This window comes from Neomonachus schauinslandi, chromosome 8 (genome assembly GCF_002201575.2).
Source record: "Neomonachus schauinslandi chromosome 8, ASM220157v2, whole genome shotgun sequence".
Taxonomy (NCBI): domain Eukaryota; kingdom Metazoa; phylum Chordata; class Mammalia; order Carnivora; family Phocidae; genus Neomonachus; species Neomonachus schauinslandi.
In genome coordinates this window covers 97,353,499-97,365,184 of record NC_058410.1, presented here as the reverse complement: position 1 = coordinate 97,365,184, position 11,686 = coordinate 97,353,499, and positions in this window count along the sequence as shown.

Here is an 11,686-nt window from a genome sequence, read left to right as displayed (position 1 = left end):
CCATCCATCCATCCATCCATCCATCCATCCATCCATCCATCCAACCACCCATCCAACAATCCATCCATCCATCCATCTATTTATCTATCTAACAACTATCTGGAACTTTGTTATAAAGAAGTTGGCTTACACAATTACAGAAGCTGAGAAGTCCCATAATCTACAGTCTGTGAGCTAGAACCCCAGGAAAGCTGGTAGTATAATTCCAGGCCGAGTCTGAAGGCGTGAGAACCTGGAGTGCCAATGGTGGAAGTCCCAGTCCAAGGGCAGGAGAAGACCTACATCTCAGCTCATGCAGTCAGGCAGAGAGAGAAAATTCAACCTCCCTCCCCTTTTCAGTGTTATTCATGTTCCCAGCAGATTGGATGATGCCCACATTGGGGAGGGCAATCTCCTTCACTCAGTTCACCAATTCAAATGCTTATCTCTCCTAGAAACACCCTTATACCTACACAGAAATAATGTTTAGTCCGTTTATCTGGATGTCCCATGGCCCAGGCAAGTTGACATGTAAAGTTCACTATCCTAGGGAAAAACTATTTGAAAGATGATGTAACCTGACAAAATTAAGTAATGTGCTGGCATAATAATGAGAAGAGGTAAATGGTAGCAATGTCAGCCTTATAGACGCTATAAGATAAAGAATTCAAAATTACTAACCATCATCACACATACTTCATGAGGAAGCAGAGGAGGGGCTGCCAACCAACGTCCAGAATGAAGCCAAGAAGGAACTTCAGAGGCTGGGGCATCTCACTCCCTTGTTCCGAGACGAGGCTGGGAGCCCCAGGGAAGGGCGGAGTAGTATCCTGAGCATCCTGAAGGGAGGACAGAAGGAAGACCAAAGGGAGCAACTTCCAGATGTCCTTTCAGAGGAGGGGACTCTTTAGAAAAAAAAAAAAAGACTCATGAGAACAGTAAAAAGAAATAGTTTGCAACATTCTCCATCCTCTGTGTATTCATTTTCGTTTTAATGTTATTTTTTGGGGGATAACATATTTTCTCTTCAAACCATTCCAGGCATTGAAAGTACAAAAAGTTAGCATAGAAGATTCAGTTCATTTCTGCTGCTCAGGAGAAGAAGGTGAAGATGCCCATATCCCAACTGGAATTTTGTGTTTTCCCTCTGGAAAGTCACCAGTGTATAACTCAGTAGGCTTCCACTCTGACTTCATATTAGAATAATCTTGATATTTTCTTTTTTTTTAAATTTTTTAAGGTCTTATTTATTTATTTGAGAGAGAGAGAGAGCACAAGCAGGGGGAGGGGCAGAGGGGGAGAGAGGAGCAGGCTCCCAGCTGAGCAAGGAGCCCGATGCAGAACTTGATCCCAGGACCCTGAGATCACGGCCTGAGCCGGAGGCAGATGTTCAACCAACCGAGCCAAACCAGGTGCCCCTAATCTAGAGATTTTCTAAAATTAAATTGCAACTGGGAGGGGGTATGGGGCTGGACATTTTGATTGGGAAGCTCCCCGACTGACCTTGGTGTGGCCAGGACTAGCCCATTCCATTAGCACTTGGCTAATGTACAGTGTACTCCAGGCACATTTGGTGGATTAGGTAGACATTTTGGAGAAATGGAGACAGGTTCTACCATGACTCCTAGACTGGCCTGCAGAGTTCCCACGTGTACCCCTACACACACAACAGGAATGATATTCAAATGGCTTTATTTCACAGCACTGTGGTCAGGTTATTGTTTTCTTCCTAAATTGCTTTTATTCCAAACCTTCTGAAATCTAGAAAAGTTTATAGTTAAAAAAAATACAACAACAACAACTGTTTCTCTGTACTAGCTACTGACTTTTCTCTCTTATTTTGTATTTGGGTATTTTTTTTCCCCCTGTCATGTATTCTATGTATACTGAAAGCATTTTCTCAAAAAACCCTTTCCTTCTGCCTTGTCTTTCTCCTTGACTCAGTGCCTACTGATTTGGTCTTTGAACCCCCAGCACTTTTGCTCCTTAAGTCTGTGGGGAAATGCTGCCTGCTCATGAGCCACACCCAAATCTGACTTAGCTTCTCCTCCTCGCAGCCATACTGCATTTGGAAAATGAGTGTCTTTTTTTTTTTTTTAAAGATTTTATTTATTCATTTGAGACACAGAGATACAGAGAGAGAGAGCATAAGCAGGGAGAGAGGCAGAGGGAGAAGGAGAAGCAGGCTCCCTGCTGAGCCAGGAGCCCGATGTGGGCCTCGATCCCAGGACCCTGGAATCATGACCTGAGCCGAAGGCAGATGCTTAACCATCTGAGCCACCCAGGCGCCCCTGGAAAATGAGTGTCTTGATGAATTCACCTATGTTGGCCTTGCTGCCTAAACTGTAAGCCTGCAGAAGGAAATAACAGCTTGGATTGATTTCCCCAGTCTTGGACATATGGAAAGGGCTGAAACATTTTAGTAGATGTAAATTATCAAAGGCAAGATTCTCTTCTTCAATGTAAAACTAAATTTCAATGCAATTTTCATGTCGTGCTTGCCTGTTCTTCCTTCTACCCCTAACCTTCAGAGGTGATGCACACACTGGGTGAAGTTACAAGGTGGAGAGACTTCTCAGGGCAGAGGTCTGCCAAGCCTTCAGCCCCTTGGCTCAGAACTTTCAACCTTCTGCAGGAGGAAATGTGCGAAAGTGGTCTGCTCCGCCCTCTAGTGGTCGCCAAGTTGCAGAACACCTTCAAAGACTAGGAGTTTTTACTATGTAAAAGCTCTCCAGAATGGTATTGAAACTCCAGTTTGTGTAATACTCTGTGTATTACATACACAACTATTATCTCAGCCTTCATTTGCTGTTTAAATAAGAGGCTTGCAGTCCTTTGGTTAAGGGTCTGTAGTCATACATGGGAGGATCTCTCTGGAAGGGAGTTTCAGATCAGAGTCCTTACCACTCTAAATGTTGGGGGTCCCAGCAGCATCCCACAGGCCCCTTCAAATGTTTTCTCCCTTCCGTGTCCAGGTATTTTCCCATAAGGCACAGGAGCACCTGTGCAGATCAGGTCTGGTAAGGCTCCAGGTATTATAGTCCCTTAGGTTAAATACTCAAGCAAAAGTCTACAATAACAACCCAATGTGGTCCAGAACAGTTGACCTAGTATGTACCCCCAGGTGTTTAATCAAGCCTCACTGACTTAAAGAAAGTCACTTTGTTTCTGAGTTCTGTTGTTGTTGATAGTGGTGATGGTGTGGTAATTTTTCATTTGTTTGCTGGTTTTTTAATTTAATCATGACGATAGAAACTGTGGCTGGGGTTTGGGGGAAGAAATCTAAAATATCACTGAAGCCAGCAGCTTTATGGAACCTACCACATAAAATGTCTTGATAAGGGGAAAGGACATTCTGATTCTGATCTGACCTTTCTCAGATAGGGGCTATGTAGAAGATGAGGAAAAATATGAGGAAGAACATAGCATCTGCAGAGAGAATATGCTCATGGCCTGCGAACAGTGCTGTCTTCTGTGGATGGTATTTTGTCGGCAAATTGCAAACATTTTCTCCAAATTGCAGGCACATTTTGAGTCTTGACGATGTGGTTCATGAAGCAATTTGTAGTCAGTTTCTTTCACAAAATGATGATGTTTAAGAACATCTTGCAATTAGGTCAAAGGAAAACAGTGTTTATTCTATGAGCTGAGAACAGGCTGCAAGCCTGAGTTCTCATTAACCCAGTGGTTGATTCACTAATGCCAGGCATCTGTTGTGAAGGAAAGCATGGAAGCAGTTCCGCAGGTAACATTTTGCAAGGGGCCCTCTTTATAACAGCTGTTTGCTTGGACAAATGGTGGTGGCAATCCATGCACACCCTAATGCCTTGAAACATTTACCTGATGAAACCTTTACCACAAACTGGGTTCTTCTCACCTCAAATCCGATTGTGAGAAAATGGAGATTTTTTTCCCCTCAACAAATGTGTACAAGAGAGGTCCCTGGAAATAAGCAAGTGATCACAGATCAAAGTATTAGCCCATGCATTCTGAACAAACACAAACAGCAAGGCTCAAGAGAGAAAGCTCAGTTTTGTTTCAGTGCTAGATCACAATCAGCTCCTTCAGAGCCCCAGAGAACCAGGGGCAGAACAGTCCTTGTTCCACATTATGCTTTCCTTTTGCAGAGTTAAGGCTTTGACTGAAATGCTAACTGTGGAAAAACAGATCTGCTTGGGAGCCTGTAGGTTTCCACTTTATTCCACTTAATGATAGTGATGAAATCCCCCTCTGGTAAAGCTCCACAATCCTGTGAAAAGTATCGAAGAGATTAATTAATGAAAAAAGAGCGATTCATCTGGTACCTCAAAGTTGACAGATGGATAGAAAATTAACCTTAGTAACTTCAGTATTCCTGCCGCCCAAATTCCTCTGTCCATTCTTTTTTTTTTTTTTAAAGATTTTATTTATTTACTTGACAGAGACACAGCGAGAGAGGGAACACAAGCAGGGGGAGTGGGAGAGGGAGAAGCAGGCTTCCCGCAGAGCAGGGAGCCAGATGTGGGGCTCGATCCCAGGACCCTGGGACCATGACCTGAGCCGAAGGCAGATGCTTAATGACTGAGCCACCCAGGTGCCCCTTCCTCTGTCCATTCTTGATAACACATTAAATACACACACACACACACACACACACACACCTCTTTTAATCCTTTTGGCAAGTGTGTTTGCTTTCTGGTGTTTCTTCACGTGGGAGACAGGTTAAAGAGAGAAAGGATTACCTATGGGGAGGGAAGAAGCTGATTTAAGAACATTAATCTTTTTGCCAAAGGCATATACCTGGACATAGCAAGACTCTGACCTCTGTTAAGTTTAGACAGGAACCCAAACTCGAGCTCTCATCCTCAATGCCTCCTTTTCCCTCCTGTGCAGGGCTGCCCACCCCCAGTCCTTACTTCCCCTTACTGCCATCTGTCACCATCCTCCTCTTGAAGGAAAGCTGCCTTTGGAATAACCTGCCCCTCTTGGCTCTTGACTGATAAGGGCTGGAGAAAATGCTGCATGGAGACATAGCTTTGAGATTCTCTCTAATGGCAGGTGCCCACCGGAGAATCTCAAAAGATCTTCCACTTCCTTCCCACTCTTTAATTTTGTTGTGAGATCAGGGAGAGCAAACGTGGAACTTCCCATTTTAAAATGTGGGTTGTTGGGGCTGAAAATCTGAATGGAGTTGGCCTGAGCAAAATTATGAAATAGGTATTTGGTATCTTCCTTCATCTTTAGCTTCTTGCCCTCCCCATCTGCCCTCCCTTCAATTCCTCTTCCTTCCCTGCTTACTCAGTGCAGAACCTTCCAAGAGCAACTTCTCGGCTAGCTCTCAGCCCTTCCACCTTTCACCTCTTTAGCTGATCACCAGTAGGGTCTCAAGGCACACTGCATTTTAACAAGGCATCTTAATTCTCAGCTAGTGGGTAGGGATCCTCTCTATCCCCTGGGATCATGCTCCTAGAGAGGATGCCTTGGGATAGATATGGTCAAATTCCCTGGAAAAATCAGGGAGAGTTCTAGCACTCTTATTCTCTAACTAGCATAACCTGCGAAGTGTGGATTTTCTTTAAACAGAAGATTGGCAACAGTTACTGATGTGAATTTTTCTGTTTTCATTGGCATTTTGATCTTGGATTTCTTAACACTTTAATCAAGCAGCTACTGCTTTCATGGGACACAATGATTTTTTTCAGATACAACATTTTTTTTTTTTTTTCCCAAAAGGAACAAGCCTGGGTGAGCAAAGATCTGAGTTCTCATTCGTATCTGCCCCTCAGTAGCCGTGTGACCTTGAGTAAGTTGCATCCATTCGTTCTACAAGCATGAGAACACCAGCTCTCTGCCAGGCCCTGGGATATAATGGTGAGGAAGGCACTGAGAAACCAGCCATTACAATGTGCTCTCCAGGAGGTTTGTCATGGCCCCAAAGAAGAGAGAGGAATGAACTTCTAAGTCTGTTTGGAGGAGGGGAGGACCTTTCATAAAGCAGGTAGAATGCTGGCTCTGATGCTATGAAATACTTTGTCAGCCATACTAGACCACAAGCTTTTTGACAGCACCTACTGATTTGAAAACTCTATCTTGAAATATATATATATTTCTATTGGTAATGGTGGTAGTTAACATTTGATCGCACACATGTGCCTTTCAACTTTTCAAGGTTAACAAATGTCTCACCTCCCAACTAATTGAAAGACTTTAGAACATTCTCAGCCAAAATCTCCTCCATCCTGTTTTAATTCCATCCTCTTTTTTAAAATCGCAAACCAATCATTATGATGTAGCTTTATACAATCAAGGCTTATTTAGAATTATCTAAATATTTATTTCTTTGCTTATTATGCCTTTTTGCATATCACTCCTTCCATTTTAATTCAATTTTGTTCTTCCTGAAGTAGAGTTTGTTATAGGTGCACCCCCAATTATTATTATTATTACTTTAATGATAATTTAGTCTGGCATAGAATTTTAGCTTGATGACTTTATTCTGTCAGCACCTTGAAGATATGAGTGCACAGTCTTCTGACTTACAGTGTTGCTATTGAGAATTCTCATATCAATCTACTCATTGTACATTTCGGGTACATTTTTCTGACTTTTGCTGCTAAGATCTTTGTCTTTGATACTCTGCTGTTTCACTACAGTGTGTTAGGAGTGGATTTACTTTTACTTATCTTGGTCAGGACTTTGTGAACTTTCTGAATCATATGACCTATGTGTTTCATACATCTTGGAAAATACTTAGTCATTATACCTTCCAATCTTGCCTCTTCCTCTTTTTTTTTTTTTTTAAATATATTTTCTCTGGAACTCCTGTTAGGTAACATTTCATCTCGTCCTCAATGTCTCTTCATCTCTCTTCATATTTTTCATCTCTTAATCTCCCTGTGATTCATACTCACACCTACCCTCTGGTATGACAGTGCTCTCTTAGCTCTTCCAAACCTGTCTATTTAGAGTTTTTAATTTCAACAAATGCATCTTTGTGTTTGTTTCTTCCTCCCCGCCCTCATCTTTGCAGTTTTATTTGTCTCCTGATTCTTAGTGTTTTATGTCTTAAACTCTTAGGCATCCAGTCATGCTATTCGTGGTGTCTGTGGGGTCTTGCTCACCGTGGCCTGTGTTTTAGAATTTTAGACTGTGAGTTTATATCCAGTGAGCCTTTATCTGTGAAGATCCTGTGAGGCCTGGATTAGAGGAATGGTCCTTCAGCAAGCTATATATTTACTCTGAAAACATGGTACTTTGAGTTCCATGCCTTGCATGAGGCCTGGGCCGCATCTCCTGTCTCCATGTGCATATTTATATACCAAGCTTTGGGCTACTGGGTGAACATTCTCTTCTGTCTCCTGCTTCCTCCTCAGAACAACCATGTACTTACATCCTCTGTGTTGCTCTGGTTTTCAGTTTTGGCTGCTTTCTCATACTTTCCCACAGTTTCTTGTAACCTCAGCCATGCATTTAGAAGAAAGTTTGGTATAATTCATTCAGCATTTCTAAGTGTTTTATAGTTGGAGGCACTACAATTGTCTATATAGTTAGAAATGGACACCCCTATGCACTCTAAGAGCCAGAGCACAGAAGAATTTTAACTAGGTGACATCATTTCGTTAGGTGAAAGGGTGGTCATATTCACTGCTAACATGCTAATGAGACTCAGCCACTGTTAACATACTGTCACCTCAAAAATGGGGAAGGCTGGACTGCAGTGAATCAAGAACAAAACTTGTTTTTTAAGGGAAGAGATGACCAAGGAGAAAATGGTCGAGACGTCGGGGGCCTTGGAGATTAATGTATTCATTCATTCATCAGGGTTTATGTTTGTTTTGTTTTTTTTTAAGTAGGCTCCACGCCCAGTGTGGAGCCCAACAGGGGGCTTGAACTCAAGACCCTGAGACCAAGACCTGAGCGGAGATCAAGAGTCTGACGCTTAACGGACTGAGCCATTTGGGTGCCCCCATTCATCAGTTGTTTGATGGATGTTTCCTATGATGCAGAAACTGTTGGGGATGGAGTTCTTAATCTTATAAAGCTCACCTTCTGGTGGGCAGCAATGCACCGTGAACAGTAAACAAATGATTGAATAACATAGCTGCAGATGGTAATAAAGCCTACCCAGAAATATGGGGACTGGGAGGTGTTAGTTTCCTTGAGGAAGTAGCACAAGCTGAGCCCTAAGAAATGAGAAGGAGCCAATCATGAGAGAAGCTAGCGAAGGGCTCCCCAGTATGAAGACAGTGTGCAGTCCAGCTGGTGGAGAACATAAGGAATCTGAGTGAGACACCAGAGCAGACAGACAGTCCTGGGAACACAGAAAGCAACTCTGCCAGATTTGGCCGCAGCTGGGGCTCTGATGGTACCTTTTCTGTTCTCCAATCCCCAGCTTCCCGCACGTCACTAATCCTCTTGCTAGCTGTCTCGTTCAGCCTCGTCGTTAAGCAGGCTGCCATCCACCACATCAAATATTTCTAAGTGCTTACATGAGCCGAAGGAATACCTAGAACACCTGCTTCTGTGGTATTTTATAGCTCTGGGTCCAAATCCTCAGAGCTTTTGCCATTAATGACTGTCTACGAGTTCTTGCACCTGTTGTTTTTATAGAATCCTGACTGTGTTCATGAGAATAACCACTAATTATGTTCTGGTTCAGTAAATATAAAATTTGCTATCATGGTTTTAGAAAATAAAGGAAGTGCTTGATATATTGACAGAAAAATCTCTAGCTTTAATTGTAAAATTCCTGGATACCTTTTTTAGGTATAGATCTATGAAGCTGTGCTTCAAGTTAACAAGAACAAATACATAGCCATTTATGCGTGTATGCATGTATTTATGTGATCATACTAGAAGACTGGAATTTATTGTGTTCCTTTTCTTGTACTATTACTCATTAATAATTCCATACTCTTAATAGTTTTAAAACTATTGTTTACTTGATTTTGCCCTATTTTCGTAATAATGATGTGAGGTCAGTGGTATTATCCCCCTTCTTTTACAATGATTTGAAAACTGGGTCCCCAAAAAGAGGACAGATTGTCATCATGGCTCAACAGAAAATATTACTGAGACTAGAGTAAGGGTAAAATGTGCAGTCCATCTCTGTACTAAGTGAACAATACCAACATTTACACCTTAATTTGCATTAATTCAATATTTATTTTTTTAAAGATGTATTTATTTATTTAAGAGTGAGAGAGAGCGTGCTCGAGAGCAGGGTAGGGGGGAAGGCAGAGGGAGACAGAATCCTCAAGCAGACTCCCTGCTGAGCACAGAGCCTGACCCCAGGGGCTTCATGTGGGGCTCAACCTGGGGCTGGATCCCATGACCCTGAGATCATGACCTGAGCCAAAACCAAGAGTCAGTGCTCAACCAACTGCGCCACCTAGGCACCCCACATTAATTCAATATTTAAATAGCTATGTCATTTCCTACCATTGTAGGAAGGCTACTGTGCATGTGTTTTCTTTTGAAATAAACACTCATTGGCCAAGATTCGTTATTGAATATCAAAAGAAAAAATTTCAATGTTTATACTCAGACATCTATGATTTTATTTCCTTTACCTTATTTTTTGAAGACCTTTCTCTATGAAGTCAGGGTCTTCTACAATGAATTCTACGACGGGACATATTTCTGAAACATTAAGCACATTAGAAGGAGTTACTTTCATTAATCCTTCATATAACAACTGAAAATAGACCTCGAGAGGAGCGTTGAGAACGTTAAGCTCAGACATGAAGAACACTCAGTCGGAGGAGGATCCTGGCAGAGGTCTGCTTTCCTGGGGCACGGTCGTAATTTAATCTTAGCGTCAGAGCCACGAATGGCGCGACTCTTTGCAAGATTCAGGTTTGTCAGGTGACTTTTCGTGGTGGCAGTGTTGTCTCAGTGCTGGTGCTGTCCGCCTATCCCATCAAGCTCTTTGAGTACACACTTCACGACAAGTCAGAACACAAATCAGGAACGGGAAAGCTTTTCTGTTGCATCTATGTTGCATTTTAGGTTTTGTTTTACTTGCTCTAAGTAAGTCTCCTTACTTTTGTTCTTGATGGCAAGGTACTCTGTTCCGCACTAGTCACCTATAAAATGCATCAGTTGGGAAAATCAACTGCTATAGAATTGCACACAGCTGATTTCTAACCATCCCTTGAATAGCTAAGCTTTGGGAGGGGGGAGAAACAAGGAGAAATAGCTCTTGGAAGCAAAGTGATGATCAGAATACAAGGCCTCCCAATCACCCTTTCCTTATTTATTAAGTTTTAGGTGTCATGGAAACAGATCAAAATCCCAGCAGTCTTTGCCATGTTGTCATTTGATTGAACAAAATTTGGAAACAGACAATACTTGTCACAAAGAAATTGGAAAGAGCTGTGGGATAGGGTATAATTATTAGGTTGGGTGGGCTGGTGTAAGTTCTCTTCTTCCAACCCTACTTACAAATGTCTCCCTTAGGGCAGAATTTTGAATCATTCAAGATTCAAATAATGAAATTAGGAATTTTCTAAATTAACAACAGCTAATGTTTACTATATGATAAGTGTACAGCAAGTGATTTATATATAACAGGCTAATCCTCCCAACTACCCAGTGAGCCTGGTACCTCAGCCCCTTTGTACAGATTAGGAGGTAGATGTATTTAGGCACCTTGTCCAAGGCCATACAGTAAGGAAGGGATGGAACAAGATTTGAACCCAGATAACCTCACCCATGGCCTAAGTGCTTCATCACCAGTACATGGAGCATTGCTTGCTTGTTCTGTGCAGGGCATCTTTCTGGGTATGTCCTCAGGAATCTGATATTCTAGTATGGAAGGAAGTCAAGAGTCCGGGAAGAGTTATAATGTAAAGTCCAAAATCCTTTGCCTAGTCCTCATGGACCTTTATTTTGTGATTCAACTTATTTTTCCAGTCTTTTTACCTACTACCTACCATTTTCCTACCTGAACCCTGGTGTCATTATGACGTTTCTAGAGAAGCTCTCACCTTCACAGCTCTGTTCATTGGTTTGCTACTAAAATATGCTTTTCTCCGTCCCCGTTCAGATTTTCTCTAGGCTGTCCATGAAGCACTCCTTACACTTGAACTCATACCATTCCTTCCCTCCTCTTACAGTAACTGCTGTGACCAGGCATAATTCTGTGTGCTTCACATCTCTCACTGACGCAAGCCTTGAGGACACCTAGAAGGGTGTTCCGGGGGCAGGTAATGGAAAATTCAAAGGCCTCAATGCAGGAGTTTGTTAAGCATGTACCAAACCACAAGAAGGCCACTAACATCTAAGAACAACAGAGCAAAAATGAGCTATGTGAGCACTCAAGGCCAGGGGTCTTTCCATGAATCATTATGGGAGATTTTAACACACCTCTTTCACTAAAGGTTATAAAAAGAACGAGCAGACCAAAAAAAACCACAAAAAACCAGGCTGACTACAGGGTGATTGGAAGGAAATGCCTGGTTCAGCATGCCCACCTCCACACCTTTTCCCCACCTCTTTCACCCACGTCAAAGGTAGAGTGAGTGAGAGGTCAGATCGAAGCTCCAGAAAATAACTAAGTTCACAGGTGAATTCAGTCTCACTCGGTGTCATCAACCTCATTAGGACCAGAAACTCACTGGCTATCAGAACTAGATGACAGGTACAGAATTCTCCGTGAAAATCACTCCACTGTAATGTCTTAGTGGTGATGACTGAATCATTGTCCAAAACCCCAAAATACCAG